Source organism: Balaenoptera musculus, chromosome 1, assembly GCF_009873245.2.
Source record: "Balaenoptera musculus isolate JJ_BM4_2016_0621 chromosome 1, mBalMus1.pri.v3, whole genome shotgun sequence".
Taxonomy (NCBI): domain Eukaryota; kingdom Metazoa; phylum Chordata; class Mammalia; order Artiodactyla; family Balaenopteridae; genus Balaenoptera; species Balaenoptera musculus.
Window position 1 is genome coordinate 178,422,900 of NC_045785.1, and position 22,404 is coordinate 178,445,303.

Consider the following 22,404-nt stretch of genomic DNA (forward strand, 5'->3'; position numbering starts at 1 on the left):
CATAAACCAGGCGAAAAGACAGCCCTCAGAATGGGAGAAAATATTTGCAAATGAAGTAACTGACAAAGGATTAATCTCTAATATATACAAAGAGCTCATACAGCTCAATAGCAAAAAAGAAACCCAAAAACAAAAAGCAAACAAACAAATGGCCAGAAGACCTAAATAGACATTTCTCCAAAAAAGACATACAGATGGCCAAGAGACACATGAAAAGATGCTCAACATCACTAATTATTAGAGAAATGCAAATCAAAACTACAATGAGGTAGCACCTCACAGTGGTCAGAATGGCCTTCATCAAAAAGCCTACAAACAATAACTGCTGGAGAGGATGTGGAGAAAAGAGAACCCTCTTGCATTGTTGGTGGGAATGTAAATTGATACAGCCACTATGGAGAACAATATGGAGGTTCCTTAGAAAACTAAAAATAGAACTACTGTATGACCCAGCAATCCTACTACAGGGCTTATACCCTGAGAAAACCATAATTCAAAAAGACACATGTACCCTAATGTTGATTGCAGCACTATTTACAATAGCCATGACATGGAAACAACCTAAATGTCCATAGACAGATGAATGGATAAAAAAGATGTGGTACATATATACAATGGAATATTATCCATAAAAAGGAATGAAATTTGGTCATTTGTAGAGATGTGGTTGGACCTAGAGTCTGTCATACAGAGTGAAGTAAGTGAGAAAGAGAAAAACAAATATCGTATATTAACGTATATATGTGACATCTAGAAAAACGGTACAGATGACCCTATTTGCAGGACAGGATTAGAGACGCAGACATAGAGAATGGATGTGTGGACATGGGAGGCAGAAGGGAGAGTGGGATGAATTGGGAGATTAGGTTGGACATAAATACACTACCATGTGTAAAATAGCTAGTAGGAACCTGCTGTATACCACAGGGAGCTCAGCTCAGTGCTCCGTGATGACATAGGTGGGGTGGGAAAGAGGTCAAGAGGGAGGGGATATATGTATACATATAGCTGATTCACTTCATTGTTGAGCAGAAACTAACACAACATTTAAAGCAATTATACTCCAATAAAATTTTTTTTAAAGTTAACCCCTTTATCATTATGTAGTGTCCTTCTGTATCCCTGATGGCTTTCCTTGATGTGTGTTGTGTCTGAAATTAATAGAGCTGCTCCTGCTTTCTTTTCCTTAGTGTTAACATGGTATATTTTTTCTCCATCCATTTACTCTTAATCTATGTATGTCTTTATATTTAAAGTGAGTTTCTTATAGATGGCATATGGTCGAGTCCTGTTTTTGATCCACTCTAGCAATCTCTGTCTTTTAATTGGTGCATTTAGACCATTGACATTCCAAGTAATTATTAATACAGTTGGATTAACACCTACCATATTAGTTACTGTTTTCTCTTTGTTGCCCTTGTTCTTTATTCCTATTTTTGTCCTTCACTCCTTTTGGTCCTTTTATAGTTTTATATGATTCCATTTTCTCTCCTTGTTCATCTGCGTTTTTGAGCATATAATATGATTCTATTTTCTCTCCTTTTAATATTTCATTTGTATTTCTTTTTTCACTTTTTTTTTTAGTGTTTGTCTTAGAGTTTTCAATATACGTTTGCAATTAATCCCAATCCACTTTCAAATAGTACTGTACTGCTTCATGTGTAATATGCACACCTTTTAAAAACAAAATAACCCTGACTTCTTCTCATCCCTTATACCATTGCTGTCATCCTTTCACTTATATACAAGCATAAATAAGCATATATATATAATATATACATAAGCATACATAACTGAATACATTATTACTGTTTTTATTTTGAACAAACTGTTATCTAGCAGATCAATTAAGAATAAGAAAAATAAATATTTCTATTTTATCTTTATATATTCCTTCTTTCATGCTCTTCCTTTATATAGATCCAGGGTAATAACCTATTAACCTACATTATTTTCCCTCTCTCTATAGAACTTCTTTTAACTTTTCTCTTAAGGCAAGTCCACTAACACCAAATTCCCTCTATTTTTGTTTGTCCAAAAAAGTCTTTATATCTCCTTTACATTTGAAAGATAATTTCACAGTGTACAGAATTCTAATTTGGTGGTTGTTTTCTCTCAACACCTTAAATATTTCTTTTTTTCTCTTCTTGCTTTCATGTTTTCTGAAGAGAAGTTGGATGTTATTATCTTTATTCTTCTCTAGATAAAGTGTATTTTTCCTCTGGCTTCTTTTAGAAGATTTTTCTTTATTTTTGAAAAAGATGTTCTGAGGTATAATTTTTTTTGATATTTATCCTTCTTGGTGTTCTCTTGTTACCAAATTGAGTCAAATGGACCCTGCTCGGGCCCCAGCCTGGCCAGCCGAGGCTCTCTGCCTCTGCGTGGGAGGGTTCTTTTTCCTTTGGAGTTTGAGTAGGCGAATAACAAAACTGAAGCTGAGATCGACACAGCACAAACTTTATTCAGTGGCCAAAGAATGGAGACTCAGGAACTAAGTTCACAGATCTTCTCCTCCACCTGGAGAGAGTGATTTAATTATAAAGAGTAAAGCCAAAGAGAGGAGGAGTGAGGCTAATGATGCGGAGGCATCTGCATTAGTCTATGGGACAGAGGCGGGGCTTTTTCCCTGAGGGAGTGGGCACCACCCTCTTTTTATAGTTTTATGGTCCTTAATGTCCAGTCCTGGCCACCGGTAGGTGTGTCATTTAATGTGCTCATGTAGTAAAATCGTGTATAATGAGACTCAGGGTCTGTTGGAGGTCAGATGTGTCACCATCTTGGTCCCAGCTGGTTCCATCTGGGTTTTTTTGTTTGTTTGTTTGTAGCTTCCTTTCTTGTCTCTGGACCCCTTAACTTAAAGATTTATGTTAACTCCTGCTAAAGGTGGGAGTTGCAGGGTTTTGAACAAACACCTGGAGCAGCTCTGGCAACACTCCAAGTTTTCTGGATCTTTGGTTTGGTGTCAGATATTAATTTGGAGAAATTATCAATTATGGTTCAAATATTTCTTGTGTTTTTTTCCTCTTTTTCTTCTCCTTCTACATGTATATCCTTTGTAGTTGTCCCACAGTCCTTGGAATCTCACTTCAGTTTTTTCAGTCATTGTTCTCTTTGCTTTTCAGTTTTTGAGGATCCTAGTGATATATTCTCTAGCACAGATTCTTTCTTCACCTGTGCCCAATCTACTAGCAAGCCCATCAGCGGCAGTCTTTATTTCTGTTCCACTCTTTTTTATCTCTAGCATTTATTTTGGGTTCTTTCTTAGGATTTCCACTTCTCTGCTTATATTTTCCATCTGTTTTTGCATGCTGTCTACTTCATCCATTAGAGGCCTTAGCATATTAATCACTGTTCTTTCCAATTCCCAGTCTAATAATACCAATATCCCTGCCGTGCCTGGTTCCAATGCTTGCTCTGTCTCTTTAAATTGTGTTTTTGCCTTTTGGTATGCATTTCCATTTTTTGTTTTTCATGGTAACCAGATGTGATGCACTGGGTAAATGGAACTGCTGTCAACAGACCTTTAGTAATGGGGTGGTGAGGTGTGAGAGGAGATGAAGCATTCTGTAGTTCTATGCTGATTAGGTCTTAGTTTTTGGTGTATGCCTACAGACCGTAAACTGTGTTTCTCAGCTTTTTCTCTCCGTCTCAGCTGGGTCAGGATAGCTAGAGTGGGCTAGAGTTGTTTATTCCTCTTCCCCACATAGAAGGCTAGAACCAGCTGCAGTTGGTTATTTCCTTTCCCCAGGTCAATTAGGCTCTGGTAATACCCCAGTAAGTTAGGCTCTGGTTAACTAGTTTCTGCTGCGGGCACTCCTTATTAAGACAAACAGAATCTTCTGGCGTATTTCAAAATGGTTTCTTTCCTCAGCTTCCTGACAGAAACTGGAAAGGGTTTTTCTCTGATATTTAAAATGGGAACCTTGTTAAGCTCCTAGAGATAAATTTCACAATATTGTGGAGTTTTTAACTCTCAGACTTGGCCCTGAGCCTCCAGCAATTCATCAGTTACGGTGCAGATCTTCCTACCTTGGCACTGCTTCCTCCAGTGGCTCTGCTCCTGAGTTTCTGCTCTGGTAAGATGTGCCTGCCTGTATGCATTTGCCTGTTTGTCTCTCCTGTCTTGAGGGTAGTAGATTTTTGTGTTCTACCGTCTCTTCTGGATCCAAGAAGAGTTGTTGATTTTTTCAGTCTGTTCAGTTTTTTTTTTTTTTTTTTAAACCTGTTGTTAGGGTAGCATGACAACTTCCAGTCTCCTTATATTCAGAACTAGAAAGTGGAAGTACGTTTGTTGTTCTTGAAAAGAAAAATCATCTGTGCAACAACTGAAAAAACAATTCCACTAAGGCTTTACTTCAAATAGGCTTTGGGAAAAAATGTATTTTGCTTAATTGATCATAGAAAAGTGCATTGTAAAAAAGCTTTTATTCCCTAAATTGGAAACTGAAGAGACATATATGCATTTACATACAATTAGATATGGTGCTTTAAACAAGTTTGCAAGAATAATGATGAATGAGAATTTACTTTCAGTAGAACAAATTATGAAATTTGTTTGCAAACTTCCAAGCTAAGCATAGCCAAAATGGAAGAGGATAAGTGGGGTTGGGGATAATATTTCTTGAGACCTATTATCCTGTTGGATTGTAAACCAGACCCTCTTTAGCTAATTTAATATTCAGAATCACCTTGAGAGCTAAATGTTATTATTGTGAATTATAGGCTATTTAACAGAGGCATGGTAAATTCTCAGTGTATTGAATGTCATGTGACATAGGATTTTATCCCAGATGGTCTGACTTGAGGAGGGAAATTTTACAATACATAAACATATTTATGAGAAATGCTCCTAATAATTACTTTGCAGGATAAGTATTTGTAAATATTGCTTCAGAACATGTCAAACTTGAATCGAGGGAGGTAGCTGGCATTATTGCTATCACTGTGTGTAAAATTAAATATCAATATCTTTGTTGATGTCCAAGCATTTCTTAATATATGTCCACTTTTTGTCCTTTAGCAAGGCTTTAACTTTCTGTCCCTATTATTCTGTTTTCTCAATGTGATGTAAGTATGTGCTGTCAGTTCCAAATCCTTGAGCAGATATAAAAGTGGACCAAAATTTCCTTCTGTGTTAGTATTTAATCCAGTAGACCAATGCTTGGATTTTTTATTTTTTGATTTTTATTTATTTGTTTATCTATTCATGGCTGTGTTGGGTCTTCGTTTCTGTGCGAGGGCCCTCTCTAGTTGCGGCAAGTGGGGGCCACTCTTCATCGCGGTGCGCGGGCCTCTCACCATCGCGGCCTCTCCCATTGCGGAGCACAGGCTCCAGACGCACAGGCTCCAGACGCACAGGCTCGGTAGTTGTGGCTCACGGGCCTAGTTGCTCCACGGCATGTGGGATCCTCCCAGACCAGGGCTCGAACCCGTGTCCCCTGCACCGGCAGGCAGACTCTCAACCACTGTGCCACCAGGGAAGCCCAATGCTTGGATTTTTATAACAATATATCATAGGCCATACATATCTCTCAGTTCAGTGTTTTTGACTAATGTTTACATGAAAACATTTATATTTTGTCTCAAAGTATATATAAAATATTAAATATATATGGAGGAAAAGTCTAGAATTGTATTCTAAATTCAGTTGGTAGCAACTAGAAATTGTATATAGCTATTTGAAAAACTCACTGTGTATCCACAAAGGTGTCTGTCTTGGATGTTGCTTTAAGAAAGGCATCACAGTGTCATACTCTGTGTCATGATTTTGCAAATGTGTGTTTGTTCAGAATGTATTTCCACATTTCCTTGCATACTTAATCCATACTTTTGTTAATGTGTACAGCGAGTATCAAAAGACTCACATATGCTGGATAAGTTTGTGGAGAAGAGAGCAAAGGAAAAGAGAAATGTTATTATAAACATACAAAGCAATTGTTAACAGCATAGATACTTTGGTGGTCAGAGTAAACACAATAGATTGTTTTGTAGGTGTATGTGTGTCTATATGCATGTTTTGCTATTTTAATTGTATTTTGGGGAAATAGATGGGAGATTTGGTGTCAGTGTATAAATTACCATCTTGAAAATAATATTCCAATTAGTATTTTTATATATAAGTCTAAATTTTCAGGAAAAATTTGCTGGTGTTCAGCAGGAAATGCCTGCTATGTTATTTTTAGAATCCCAGTGAGCCAGCATCTTTCTTTCTGGTTTTAACATATTCCTATCATTATTTTCAGACTAATTCATGAAAACATACTGCTGTTCCCTAACATCCTTTGAGACTAAGTTGGTAAGTTGATAATTTGGCAATTCTATTCTTTTTGAAATAATAAATATTTTGATATTTTTGGACCTATAATCTATCAAAATGTCAATCTTTAGTAGAATGTTTCCTGAATCTCTTCACACTTTAATCTATATGTGGATATCAAAAGAGTGTTTTACTTTATCAGTATAAAAATAACAAGAATTAAAAACACCTTCTAAAAACTGATACATAAATATATTAAATTAATATTTTGTAGGAAAATGACGTTCAAAGTCTTGGAGGCTTTTATTGTCATATGTTTATATTTGTGTGTGGGAATTAGTATGGTATGGGTATTATACTATGGTCAATATCCTGGAAGATGACTTTAATGTGATTATTTTGTTTTTGTCCTAAAATTTTTAGATTTTCTTATAAAGCCAAAAATATTAATATATTTTAAATATTAAAATATTATATAGTCTTGAAATGATTATGTTTTAAGCCAGTTCATGGGACTGAAATAGGCTGATGAAATAAACTCAATTACATTTTAAAAAATTCCTTGTAAAAATTGTATATGGTGACTTTGAGAAATATCTATTGTGTAATATTCAGAAAATTTCCTGTTACTGATAGAAAAAAATCTGCAAAGATGTGGTAAGGAAATAAATATATATGTTATTGAAAACACATGACCATACACACAGTGTTTGCAGTGTTAAATGTAGTACATTCCCAGTTTGAAAGATTTTGTTGTCTTATGTTTTGCTTTTATGAATTCTCATCACATTTGAGACTCAGTTCTGACCTCACATTTGGAGAATAGATATTGACTATTTGAATTGTTATTAGCTTTTTTTCTCGTAACTCATTAAGATACTTGAGAATAAAAAGTAACATAGCCATCTTATTTTTCTCCTATTAGTACTGTAATTGACAGAGCTTCACTGTAAATGAATTATCATTTCGAGATAAACAGGGTCTTCTGTTTATTTTATTAGAGAATTCTCAAAGATTTGTATATTATCTATTACAATTCTTAATTTAATTTCTGATGACATTGCTTTATTTTGCATCCTTTGTGGTTTTTCTTTTGTCCAAATCTTGTCATGGTGACAAAAATGAAAAAAGATATGAAAAGAATTATTTAAATCAAATTTTTAAAGAAGATGCCAAAGTCCAAAACTGATTAAAAAGAAAAATTATTTAGACTCACCAGGTGCCAAATAGAACAAGGCAAAATCACATTAAAATTTTATATAAAGGAAAAGAAATGCATTTGGATGTTTTACATAATTGTACATGAGTTTGACTTTTTGTCAATGAAAAGATGAAAATGAGATAATATGTGGGATAATGAAATTATGTGAAATATTAAATGGTTAATGTTTTGACATTATATTTAAGTATACTTGGCCACTGTTTTATTCCCTCACCATGAAATTAATGAGTGTTATGCCCTCTCAATTACTGACTTTTAATAATAGCTCCTTTTTGTAAAACACAGCGACTTTCTATTTTAACACTGTTGAAAATATTGTTCTTTTGTAAGTTCCTAACCAATTGGTGTTGTGTAAGATGATACACGGTAGACTTTGGAAGAATTCTTAACCACTCTCTAGCTCCTGCTGCCAATTTCAGGTATTCGTTTAAGCCCTACCTGACTACCTATTATATTATAAACTATTGTAATACAGTAAAGATAAACTTAGCCAGAGTTATCTTGGATGTAGATTGGGTAAAAAGGTAAAGCCTGAAATTTTGTGATTAATATTCAAACAGTAAGAAAACCTATCTAGCAGTGTAAGTAGGCAATCATTCCTCACCACAGCAAATCCATGATCATTAAATGATACAGATGCAAGATTTTGGCTTACAGCTTGATCTCTGCAGCCCTTCTCAAAATCTGCTGTTAGACATTTTGGAATGTACTATGCTTGTAGAACAGAAAATTGACACAATCAGGTTTTTCCCTCAGTACTGATGAACTTAAAAAAAAGGTAAGTTTAAAGAATTGGACTCTCTTCAAGGTGGTTTTAATTTTAGTTGACTACCCATCATAGAATGTGCCTGGGACTTCTTTAACCCTTTTCATTCTTTAACATGAAAATATGTAACTGTGGTACAGTAGTAAATATCTTAAATGCATGTTGGTGCAGCCCTGAGTTACCATATGGTCTCTCCTTTGGTCAATGGTATACAAAACTGAGCTTGCATGTCTGGGTTCCTCTGACTTGATAAATGACTCATTCTGCATAAGTCAAATTGATCAACTGACATTAGACTCAATTCTATGAGAAAGTCTAAAAACATTGGGAGATGATTAAAATCTCATATAACCTAAATTCTTATAATATCATATGATTATGAGATGATTTGGGGGTGAGTTGGCTATTAAGGTGGAAATACCTGTTTGTGTGCTAGGTTGTTTCCAGAGGCACTTTTTAAAAAAATTTTGTTACATGTCATTAATATTTATTTTATTCTAGAGATTGCGTGAAAGTGTAAATGTACTTGGAGGAAGTCCAGGAAGTAGAAAGTACAGGCATTCTATCTAACTTTTTTTTTTTTTGGCTGTAGTTGGTGCCAAGAGCCATAGCATTAATATAGAAAATGTGTCTTTCCTCTAACTCACATTAACTTTAGGAAATAATGCCTACAAGCGAGAGCTCTAGATGCCAGTGACCTCAACCACCCAAGGATTGCTTCAACCTCTGTGACTGTGATGTCTTGTAAACACTGTCTCCAGAAACTAAATGGGTCCCTGACATCTATTGCCAATATTTAGCTACCAAAATAACAAACAATACTAGTGATAAAATATGTGCCGGTGTTGTATCTATGAGTATGTTTGTATAATTTTATATTTTAGGTTAGTGAGAAAACCTGATAAAAGCTCCTATAAGGTACATTGTTCAGGCAATATTATTTGTCTGTTATATCAGTACATCCCAAATACACAAATATACACACATAAATAAAAACCTAATAATTTAATAATAAAAGTATAAAATATAAGCCCCAATAAGGTAATAAAAAACTCTACAAAATAATATATATACCAAATAATAGTTAAATCAAAACCTAAGTGATAGAACTAAAACTATGCTCAGCTAGAGATAAAGAGACCAAGTATGTTAAACATTAAACAAAATAATTTTTTTTAAAAGTTAACTAATGATTTACTTCAAATAATTAAAAGAAATGTAGTTAAATTAATGAGATGAAAAGTAAAGTCATAGAAATTAATACACCAAAAACAAAAGAAATCAAATCTGTAAAACTGATTAAACAGTTTTAAACCGATAGGTTTAAAAAAAGATAAAATGGTCTCTGATAAATCTAAACAAAGATGAAAAAAGAAAAAGAATAACTAAAATGGGATAGCTAGAATGTGTGTGTGTGCGTGCATGTGTTTGTGTGTGTATGACTTAGATGTGCAATGGTAAGTCAATGAAGTTGAAAATCTTGTAACAAATTATACTCAGGCAGAGCCAAAAATTCATAAAATCAATCCAAGGAAGTACAGATAACTTAATTACTCAATATTCAGAGTAAATAGTTATCAAATTAAAAATAAAAAAGCACCAGATAACTGCTTCTAAGTTAGTCAAGTTCAAATTAAGTTTATGGGACAATTCCTTATTTCTATGACAAACAATTCTCATTTTATAAAACAGTTACAGAGCATGGCAAAAGGCTTTAATTAAGTTTAAGAAATCTTGAGTCCAAGCTCGATCACTCCAAAATAGTTAAGGTAAGTCATATTTATGAATGAAGATAGATATTTTCTTACAAAATATTAGTAAGCATGTTTCATATGGCCATAAGAGAATGATGATCTACATCCAAATTTTTCTTTAGAAAGGAATAAATTTTATGTCAATACCATACATGATTCCAGTAAGTCAAAGCTATACATTCAGACTGAAAATCACACACACACAAAATTTCATTTAATTAAATTAGGCAATCAACCTCTTAAAAATTCTTAATTATATTAATAAAGAAGTTATGTATGAGATACATATTATCCATAAAGAGATACATATTATCCATATGAGGACTAAAGACAGAATGCATGTGTTTATCTGCTAAGGCTCCTATAACAAAATACCACAGACTGTGGGACTTATACAAGAGAACTCTATTTTCTCATAATTCTGGAGGCTGGAAATCCAAGATCAAAATGATGGCAGGGTTGATTTCTGGTATGACCTCTCTCCTTGGCTTACAGATCCTTCTTACTGTGTTGACACTTGGCCTTTTCTCTGGATGTGTGTGCTCCTGGTGGTGTGTCTTCCTCTTCTTATATGAACATCAATACTATTAGATTAGGACCCTTTTGACCTCATTGCACTTTAATTACCTCCTTAAAGGTCGCATATCCAAATACAGTCACAATGGGAGACAGGGCTTCAACACACGAATTTGTGTCAGGGGCACATTTCCTGTAAAAATGCTCAACCACACCACTTTTTCTTGATATGGTTTGATCATATTTAAAGTACTAAGAAATGTAACAGAAAAAAATATTGATTTTTATCACTCAGAAAAAGATAAGATTTCTATTTTCAGATAAGTGGATTATGGGCAAAATATAAAGAAGTGTTGCCTAAAAGGAATTTCAAAATTCAAAAATGAAAAGTTGCTATTCTTGGGTATCTATTTGTTGTTAGGTGTATATATATAATTGTTATATCTTCTTGATAAATTGACACTTCTATCCATATATTATATGATGTCCTTCTTTGTCCCTTGTAACAATGTTTGAGTTAAATTCTATTTCTTATGATATTGGTATAGCCCATCCAGCTGTCTTTTAGTTACTAAAACTTTGTATGGAATATTGTTTTCCATCCTTTTACTTTCAAATTATTTGTGTCTTTAGATAAAATATGTGTCCCTTGTAGACAGCAAGTAGTTAGACCATGTGTCTTTTTAAATCCATTTCAACAATCTCTGCCTTATATTAGAGATTTTAATCCTCTACATTTAAACTAATCACTGATAAGGAAATACTTCTGCCATTTTGCTATTTTCTATATATCACATTTTTTGTTTTTCAATTCCTTAATTACTGCCTCCTTTTGTATTTAATTGATTTGTATAATGTACATTTATTTGTTTCTCATTTTCTTTTATATGTATTTAAAAATTATTTTCTAGTGGCTATCTTACAGATTACAATTAACTTCTTAAATTTATAACAAGTTGTTTGGATTAATACCACCTTAGCTTCAGTAGTATACAAATACTCAGCTCTCATACAGCTCCATACTTCTTTCTTGATATTTTTGTTGTCATCACAAATTACATATTTATACATTATGTACCCATTAGCATAAGTTTATATCTATTTTTATGCATCTGTCCTTTAAATCATAAAAGAATAAGCGGTGGGATTTTTAAAAATATATATAATAATAATTGATTTTGCATTAACCTACATAGTTATCTCTGCCAGTCTTCTTTATTTCTTTGTATGGCTTCCAGTTACTGTATAGTGTCCTTGTATTTCCACCTGAAAGGCTCCCTTTTGCATTTCTTATAGGGTAGGTCTACAAACAACAAACTCCCTCAATTTTTGTTTATCTGGAATTTGTTTTTTAATTGAAGCATAGTTGACTTACAATGTTGTGTTAGAAATAGGTGCACAGCAAAGTGATTCAGTTGTGTGTGTGTGTGTGTGTGTGTGTGTGTATATATATATATATATATATACACACACACACACACACATATATATACATATGTGTGTTTGTATATGTGTGTTTGTATATACATATTTTTTTCAGATTTTTTTCCATTATAGGTTATTAAAAGATATTGAGTGTAGTTCCATGTACTATAAACTGTTTTAATTTCTTGTTGATTTTGAAATTTAGTTTGTCACATATGGAATTCAATAGGTTATTTTTATTATTATTATTATTCAACAATTTAAGAATGCCACCCCACAGCTGTCTGGCCACCGTCATTTTTGCTGAGAATTTTACACTTAATGTTGTCAATAACTTGTTCGTGATAAGTAGCTCCTCTCCTGCTGCTTTCAGGGTGCTCTCTTTGTCTCTGGCTTTTGACAGTTCGATTATAGTGTTTCTCAGTGTGGATACTGTTGTGTTCATTCTTCTTGGAGTTCATTGAATTTCCTGTTTGTGTAGAGTCATGTCTTCCATCAAATTTGGGAAGTTTTTAGCCATCATATCTTCAAATACTCTGTCATTTTCTCACTTTCTCCTCTCCCACTGGGACTTCTACTCTGCATATGTTGGTACACTTGATGGTGTCTTACAGGCCTCTTAACTGTTTTTTATGTTTATTAGTTTTTCTTTCTGTTCCTCGGACTGGATAGCTGCAGTTGATCTCTCTTTACATACACTGATTTTTTCTTCTAACTTGCTTAAATACCCTGTCGAAACTCTCTAGTGAATTTTTCATTTCACTAAAAAGTACTTCAAAGCTCTCCAACTATTTTTAAGTTGCCTTCCTGATTCAGTGTTTATTTGGTTGCTATAAGCCTTTGATTTTTTTCAAGAGTTAAAAAAATTAATTCTAAGAGTTTTTATTTACCTTTACTGTGTTGGTAGAGGGACAGCCCTTTGGACATTTTGTACTTTCCAGCTCCAGAATTTTTGTTTAGTTCCTATTTATAATTTCTATGTCTTTACTGATACCCTATGTCTCTTGAGACATTATTTTTATGGTGTCCTTTAGTTTGTCCATAATTTCCTTTACCTCTTTGAATATAAAACAGAAATTTAAAGTCTTGTTCTAGTAAGTCCAATGTGTGTACTTCCACAGAGAGTTTTGGTTAATTTTCCTATGATTGGGATACATTTTTTTTACATGATTCATAATTTTTTGTTGAAACGTGGACATTTTGAATATTATGATGTTAATTCTGGGAATCAGATTCTTCTGCCACCTTGAAATTTGTTGTTGTTGCTTTCTCTGCTTTGTAATTGGTTGGTTGTTTAGTGACTATTCTAAACAATTCTATATTCTGAAATCTAAAACTATTCTGTATTCATTGATATGTGTGGTCTCTGCAGTCTATCTTTTATCTTTTGATTAGGTAATGTTGACAGATTTCTTTAAATGCTTGGAGCCAAAAACAGAACCAAAAATTCTGACTCTTTGCACATTGGCTCTGTGTTTTAACATTCCTTTAGCACTTAGCTGAGTAGTTACAAACCTTCCTTAGTCTTTACTTCCTGCTGTGCAGAGTCTAAAGATCAGTCTAAGGTAAAAGCTTAGGGTCTTCCTGGTTGTTTTTTTGAACACACATCCTGCTCTGGGCATGTACATAACTTTCTGTATTCCCCAATATTCATGTGAGATTTTCAATGCCATAATTCTTCAAATACTTTTTCTCCACAAAATTTTCTCTCAAGCTTCTGGCAGTCTATTATTTTCCCTCAAATTGTATTTGCTCTAGACAGCAATGGGTTTTTCATTTGCCTTTTAAATTTTTTGAGGAATGCCCTCTGTGTAGCCACTTTTCTGCCCTGAGAAATTTCTGGATTAGGTGAGACAGAGGCAACAGAGGCAAGTGCTTTTGTCAGTCCTTCAGCTAGCCATTAGACAGATTAAAACAGACAAAAATAACTATTAGAGAACAAGGTCAGCTTTGCTCCCTCTGGAGCCAGGGACCAGAATTCCATACTGGGAACATGGGTTGTCATTTCAAGACCATTGTTGAGGCAGAAGGAGGTAGGACAAAGGCAAGTAAAAATACTTCAGAGCTCTCCATCTGTTTTTAAGTTGCCTTCTTGATTCGGTGTTTACTTTGTTGCTATAAGCCTTTGACTTTTTTCAAGAGTCTACTGTGTTTTTAGACAGACAGCCCCTTGGAACTACCTACTCCACCATGTTCACTGACATCAAACACAAACTACTAGCATACTTTTAGTATTAAAAATACATCTAATACTATTTGAAGGAAATGCTAATAAATTCTCTAATATCTATGTGGGGGTGTGTGTGTGTGTCTTTGTCTCTATGTGTTATTATTTTTTCTCAGTCTTCAACATTTTCGAATGTATTCCTAGAGAAATATTTTACTTAGCCATATTTCATGAAGATAATTATATCTTTCAAAGAAACTAAATACAAGGTCAAATTATATCATTTTTTATTATTGTTATTGGAGCATAGTTGATTTACAATGTTGTGTTAGCTTCTGCTGTACAGCAAAGTGAATCAGTCATACAGTATACATATACCTGCTCTTTTTAAGATTCTTTTCTCATATAGGTCATTACAGAGTATTGAGTAGAGTTCCCTGTGCTATAGAGTAGGTTCTTATTAGTTATCTATTTTATACATAGTAGTGTGTATCTGTCAATCCCAGTCTCCCAATTAATCCCTCCCCCCCCTTCCCCCTTGGTAACCATAAGTTTGTTTTCTACATCTGTGACTCTGTTTTGTAAATAAATTCATTTGTACCATTTTTTTACATTCCGTATGTAAGTGATATCATATGATATTTGTCTTTCTCTGTCTGACTTACTTCACTCTCTTATGACTATCTCTAGGTCCATCCATGTCACTGCAAATGGCAGTATTTTGTTCTGTTTTATGGCTGAGTAATATTCCATTGTATAAATGAGATATCATCTCACACCGGTCAGAATGGCCATCATCAAAAAATCTACAAACAATAAATGCTGGAGAGGGTGTGGAGAAAAGGGAACCCTCTTGCACTGCTGGTGGGAATGTAAATTGATACAGCCACTATGGAGAACAGTATGGAGGTTCCTTAAAAAACTAAAAATAGAACTACCATATGACCCAGCAATCCCACTACTGGGCATATACCCTGAGAAAACCATAATTCAAAAAGAGTCATGTACCACAATGTTCATTGCAGCTCTATTTACAATAGCCAGGACATGGAAGCAACCTAAGTGTCCATCAACAGATGAATGGATAAAGAAGATGTGGCACATATATACAATGGAATATTACTCAGCCCTAAAAGGAAATGAAATTGAGTTATTTGTAGTGAGGAGGATGGACCTAGAGTCTGTCATACAGAGTGAAGTAAGTCAGAAAGAGAAAAACAAATACCATATGCTAACACATATATATGGAATCTAAAAAACAAAAACAAAAACAAAATGGTCATGAAGAACCTAGGGGCAAGACAGGAATAAAGATGCAGACCTACTAGAGAATGGACTTGAGGATACAGGGAGGAGGAAGGGTAAGCTGGGACAAAGTGAGAGAGTGACATGGACATATATACACTATCAAATGTAAAATAGATAGCTAGTGGGAAGCAGCCGCATAGCACAGGGAGATCAGCTTGGTGCTTTGTGACCACCTAGAGGGGTGGGATAGGGAGGGTGGGAGGGAGGGAGACGCAAGAGGGAAGAGATATGGAGATATATGTATATGTATAACTGATTCACTTTGTTGTAAAGCAGAAACTAACACACCATTGTAAAGCAATTATACTCCAATAAAGATGTTAAAAAAAATTCCATTGTATATATGGACCACATCTTTATCCATTCATCTGTTGATGGGCATTTAGGTTGCTTCCATGTCTTGGCTATTGTAAATAGAGTTACAGTGAACATTGGGGTACATTTAAATTGTTTCTGGAACAATATATTTATAACCTCCCATTTTCACTTGAGCATAGGTCTGTTCTGTGTTCAACACAGAACAGAATTTTCATAAAGGTTAAATTAGTTTCACATTCTTTGCCAAAGTCTAGATAATTAAAATAAAGTGATAAGTATAAGAAAAGAGGATGTTTACTTAACATCTAAGAAATTCCATAATTTGAAATTTGAAGTCCCCGTATTGTTTTCTTGTTTATCTCTCCAGGCTTATTTTCAGGTATCCCAACATATTGCTTGCGATTTTCCTAAGGTAGCCAGACTGTTGAGGACAAGTTTGAAAAATACAAAATTTAATAATATATAATCTCTATTATTAAAGAAATTCAAATGTAGTAGGGGAAAAAGACACAAAGGGATTATTTCCAATATAATATAGTGAGCAATGCAGACATATATATATATATATATATATATATATATATATATATATATATACAGTATTCTGTGGGAGCACAGATCAGCACTTGACATAGCCTGATGTTTAAAGCAATGCTGATTAATAGAGTATTCGAAAGGTGATTCTTGAGTTATTGGTAGGTCCTTGTAGGCAGCGGCATATGAAAAAGTACAGAGATACAAATAGGATTAAGTTTGTAAGAAAAGAAACTCTCACTAGAGAGAATCAAAGTGGACCATTGCTAGTGATTGTAAAGAGAAATAATAGGGATGCTAGTTAACCAGAGCTGTACAGATAGTAATATTAGTTATTATCAGGGGAAAAAAGAACACTTCAGAATGATTCTTTATGTCCTCCTAAATTAACCTTATTTATCTGTTACTTGAAGTACAAACTCAGAATGATAATTATTAGAGAAGTGAGAACTGAGACATAAAGGTCATTGTCTGCATTAATTCTAATATGATATGCTCACTAGAGCTCTGGATAAAGATAACTTCCTCATCAGGATTTGCCAGAGAATTACTGCAATTATGTGTCTGTGGAGCCATAATCGAGTGGCAGGCTTGGACAATGACAAACAGAGTAGGAGCTCATTAGTGTGTGTTATCTGTAGGCGTGATTCTGTCTTCCTTTCCATTCAAGAAAAAGGTTCCTCTTTTACTTTTTGATTTTTATTTTGAGATCCTTGGTATAATTTCACTTAATTTTTCCCTTCAAATTGTTGAGGATAATACAGAATAAAATATAATATTAAATGGTTAACTATAAGAGGACAAAAAGATATATAATGAAAAGCAAAACATTTCATCAACTATATTTCTTACAATAACTTGTAATTAAAAATAATATCTTTATCTTAGAATTATTTCTGGTGATTTCCATTCTGTGTCTTATGTGTATTTTATGTTTTGAGCTGTACATGTGGATATAAAAAAAGTACATGATTCTCCTTTTCATCAGAAGTAAGTAAATTTTGACTCCCCAGATATTTTGTGTGCAAATCAGAGAACACAAAATGGACAAATAATTTCTGTATCTCAATATGAGGACTGAGGGCACTACTGCATTACATATAAGCATAGAATAAAAATAATGTACAATTGTAATATTTGGATTATATCCACATTATTTTTGTAAATGCTAATTTTGCGGGACAATATACAATGTATTCTAAAATATATAGTACATTCCATCAGTATCCATGATCTCAGTGCTAGGGGCAATTTCTCATGATTGTTTTCTGTCCTTACATTTTGTTCTACTGTCTTTTCTATACTTGACATGTGCTCCATCGCATCCTGAAATCTTACAGCGCTTCACTTCTCATCCCAGTCCTGCCTTCTCCTGCTTTTCACCTCAACCCTATCAGCTTCAGATTTTCACAGTTATTCCTAGACATCTGTACCCTCCTCTTTTTATATCCCATAGGAAGCATGTCACAAATATCAATACTATAAATTTGAAAATTTGATATTTTCAATCTGTCACATTTTTATGTACTAGCATGTGTTCTCAAGTTGTTCCCTGCAATATCTCTCCTAAAGTTGTGAACTTCTGTATCTGTTAGGATTATTTTAACTAAATGGAACAGAAAACAGCAAAAAATTATCTTAAAAACTAAGCATGTTTTGTCTCACAGGAGAGAAAATCTAGCGTGATGACTGACTCTATGACTGGTCCATGTTACATCTTTAGAGATCCAGCTCTTGGCATATTTCTTTGTTGCCATCTACAGTGCTGGCTTCGTGCCAAGTCTCCTTCTCCTCATAGTTATGGGAGGTTTACTGGGATGAGACAGGCCCAAGTTTCTTGTTCATGGTTTTTAAGACTCTTTGTCTTAGTCCATTTAGACCTGCTATAACAAAATATCATAAGCTGGGTGGATTATAAACAACACAAATTTATTTCTCATAGTTCTGGAAGCAGGGAAGTCCAAGACGAAGATGGGCAGATTGGGTGCCTGGTGAAGTCCATTTCCTGGTTCCTATATGTATGGCACCTTCTTGCTGTATCCTCACATGGTAGAAGGGGGAAGGGAGCGCTCTTGAGCCTTTTTATAAGGACATCACCCTAATGTCCTAATCACTTTCCAAAGGCTTTACCTCCTAATATTATGACCTTGGGTGGTAAGATTTTATCCTTTGAATTTTAGGGGTACATAAACATTCAGACCCTAGCACTAAAATTTTTTCGGTACTGAGGACAGTTTCTTATATCTCATTTACTGGGTTGGACTGTGTGTCTATTCCTGGACTAGGCTCGGCTGACAGAAGAATAATATTAATATCCTTTAATATTATCATTAAAGGATAATATTAGGCCTGCATTCTCCACAAAATACAAAACAAAGCAGAAAAGAAAACAAAGAAACAAAAACAAAAACCTATCAAGGGACATCAGAATCAGATAATGATAAATGACTCTCAATAATCAAGGTCCAGACAGAACAGGGGTACCCTAAATTATTTTTTTTTACAACCATTTAGAATGGTTTGAATTTAGGGGATCAACTACAATGTTCACTTCCACTGCCTCAAAGCCCAGGGCTGGTTAAGGTGATACGTTGAGCTGTCTTCTAGTTTAACATTTCCTAATCTTCAAGATACAATATATATTGCCAAGATAGAACTGCTTAGTTTTGCCAATTCAGCGTAATATCAATGACAAAAAGATTTGTGAAAATTAAAATTATGGAATTATTTAAATTGATGATATTTACATTAGAAATATAGAATTACAGTAGACCCTATATTGCAGTAGATTGGAGGAGACATAATGTCTGACCTTTGCCTGTAACACTATACAAACTGAATTTGGAAGGAAAGTTGCTTTTCTGGAAAAATGATAGAATTCAGACTCTTTCTTGGCTAAAAATAAAGCTGATGTGAATGAATACCAAAAACAAAACAAAAAAATTTTATACCCTTACATGAATATGTACTTGTATAGAGCCTAGTTCCTCTATGGTTAATCATATTGTATTAATGATCATTTACAAATTGAAGACTTTTACTCTTCCTTACCTGGTCTTTATTTATCACTAGGGAATGGTGTTGTATCAGCCTGTTGTATCAGTTGGATAATGGTGCTAGGAGATGAGGGAACAGCTTGAGCATTCTGGATACAGACAGAAAAGAAGAACTGAAAAAGAGCAGAAAGAAAATGGACTATGTTAAAATGAGAGTTGAGAATTTCAGAGGGCTGCATAAAACTTTATTTAAAAATCAAAATTTGATAATATAGCTATTATGGTCATATTTTGAGTGACAATGAATATAACATTTAACATAGTCTCTTTAGTTTGATTACCCTTTCTTAAGTGTCTATAATCTCTTCCACATCTACATTTTGAAATTTCAAGTATCAAGGGTTAGATGGCATTATTATTACATTGGAAATGGTTCCTCATATACTAAGCAAATGAGTAGATTTGCTTCAGTTATAATTCTCTTCTTTTGACAGCATCATGATGATTTGACATGGATGCGGATCAATGTGCTATCCCTTAGAGAGATGAAAAAAGTAAACTTGTAAGGTCAATTTTTTTGATCACTACTCAAGGAAATATAAAATAATTTACACTCAGGTTGCTTTCAACATGGTCATGTAACTCCATAAACAAAGGCAAACAATAATTAAAGTTGAATGGTTATATTAGTGTCAGAGAAAGTAGACTTCAGAGCAAACAGACAGTAAGGTCATTACATGAAGAAAAAATGATCAGTTCACCAAGAAGACATAACTAAATGTTATGTATGTGTACATGAACAAAACAACTATACTTCAGTAATCAATAATGGAAAGATAAAACATCTCTACAAATCATTGTAAATTAAAAAAAGAAACTTCTAAGTAATTCGTAAGTGAAAGAGGATGTTTAAAAAATTCCCCAAAATATATGGTACTGAATGACAATGAAAATACATGTCAAATCTGTTAAATAGAGATAAAGTGGTGCTGAAACCAAAATTTACAGCAATAAATGTTTATATTGCTAGAGCAATAATAATATTTAAAAAGGAAGTAAAAGTTTAACAGACTGGAGAGTAAGAGAATAAATTGCCCGTATTTGCAGAAGACATGGTTATCTACACAGAAAATACCAATGAATCTACCAAAAAGAATTCTAGAATCCTAGACAAGTAAGTTAAGCAAGGTTGCAGGACACAGAGTCGACACATAAAAACAATTTTTTCCTATATACTAAAAAAGTACATGGGAAAAGCAAATTTGAATACACAGCATCATTTGTCATCACTCACTCTAAAAAATAAAATATGTAGGCATAAGCATATCAAAATATGTACAGTAACTGAATGTCAAAAACCATTAATGCCTAATGGAAGAAATCCCAGAAAATCTAAATAAATGGAGAGACATATCTTGTTTGTGGATTAGAAGATTTAAACTAGTAACAATGTCAATTCTCTCCAAATTGATCTATAGGTTTAAGCAATTCCTAATACAGAGAGTTACTTATACATATTATGAATCCAAATCATTTGTCATATATATGAATTGCAAATAGTTTCTCTCAGTTCGTGTCTTGTCTTTTAATCTACTTAACATGTTCTTTATAAAGATAAAAACCTTTTAAGTAAGTCAATTTATATATTTTAAAAATTTTATTGATCATGACTTTGGTGTCATGAATAAGAATATTTTTTTCACCTTGTCTTAGGTACCATTGGCTTTCTTTTATATTTTCTTCTAAATTTTTGTTTTGTTTTCCATTTAAGTCTATTATGCATTTGAGTAAGCTTTGAATAAGATGTGAAATTTAGGTTGAGTTTCATTTATTGCTGTTTGCAAATATCCAATATCATTTGTTGATAAGATCATTCTTATTCCATTTATTTGCTTTGGCACATTTGTCTAAAATTAGTTGACTGTTTTTGGGTGGGTCGATTTCTGGCTTCTTTATTCTATTCCTTTAATCCATGTGTCTATTACCCTGCCAATACTACTTTCTTTTTAACTGGAGCTATAGGTTAAGTCTTTTTTTTTTTTTTTAATTAATTAATTTATTTATTTATGGCTGTGTTGGGTCTTCATTTCTGTGCTAGGGCTTTGTCTAGTTGCGGCAAGCGGGGGCCACTCTTCATCGCGGTGCGCGGGCCTCTCGCTATCGCTGCCTCTCTTGTTGCGGAGCACAGGCTCCAGACGCGCAGGCTCAGTAATTGTGGCTCACAGGCCCAGTTGCTCCACGGCATGTGGGATCTTCCCAGACCAGGGCTCGAACCTGTGTCCCCTGCATTGGCAGGCAGATTCTCAACTACTGTGCCACCAGGGAAGCCCTAGGTTAAGTCTTAAAATCAGATACTATAATTCTTCCAATTTATTTTTCTTTTTCAAAATTGTTTTGGTTCCTTTGCTTTTTCTTTTAAAATAAGGAACTAAATTATCTACACCTACAAAAAATAGTGTTGGGATTTTAGTAGGAATTGTGCTCTACTGCAAGTAGTAAGAAGTAAGAAGAAAACATATAATATGTATTTATTTGTATAATCCAGATACTTCAATCTTAGAAGTTCATTCATCCTGCTTATCATTTCTCCCCCTAAGGATTAGATTCTTTTTTTCCCCGAAGAATTGGGAAAAACCTTCCCTTCCCTAATTTCCTTCTTGGAGACTCTGTCTTGTCTTGACCTCTTACCTTTCGTAAATTGAAATGCTCTAGTCCTTCTTCTGGAGCACTAGTTCCTGTCATTTCACCTCATATATTAGCATAGCCAGTAAGTGCTTGTTCTGCATCACAAGAAGCGTTTAGGAATATCTGAGTAATTATGGAATGTGCAGGGTCAGATACAAAAAGCAGTATTATTATTAAATGTGGCTTGGCAGTCAGAATGAATTCTGAGTTTAAGGTGTCTGTCATAGTTCTTTAATTCTCTCAGAGAAGCCCCATCAAGTGTCTGAAGCTCCGATTGGCTGTGCAGTAACATCTTCAGATGGGAGCCTGGTTTTCTTAGGATCCCTCCCCAGAGCCTGTGCCTTCTAAAGGAAGGAAATCAGTATTCATGCACCTTTATACTCAAGAGGTCAGATTTGCTCTGCACTTCACTCCTGCCTCACCTGAATGGTACATTCTGAGGGACCAGGTTAATATT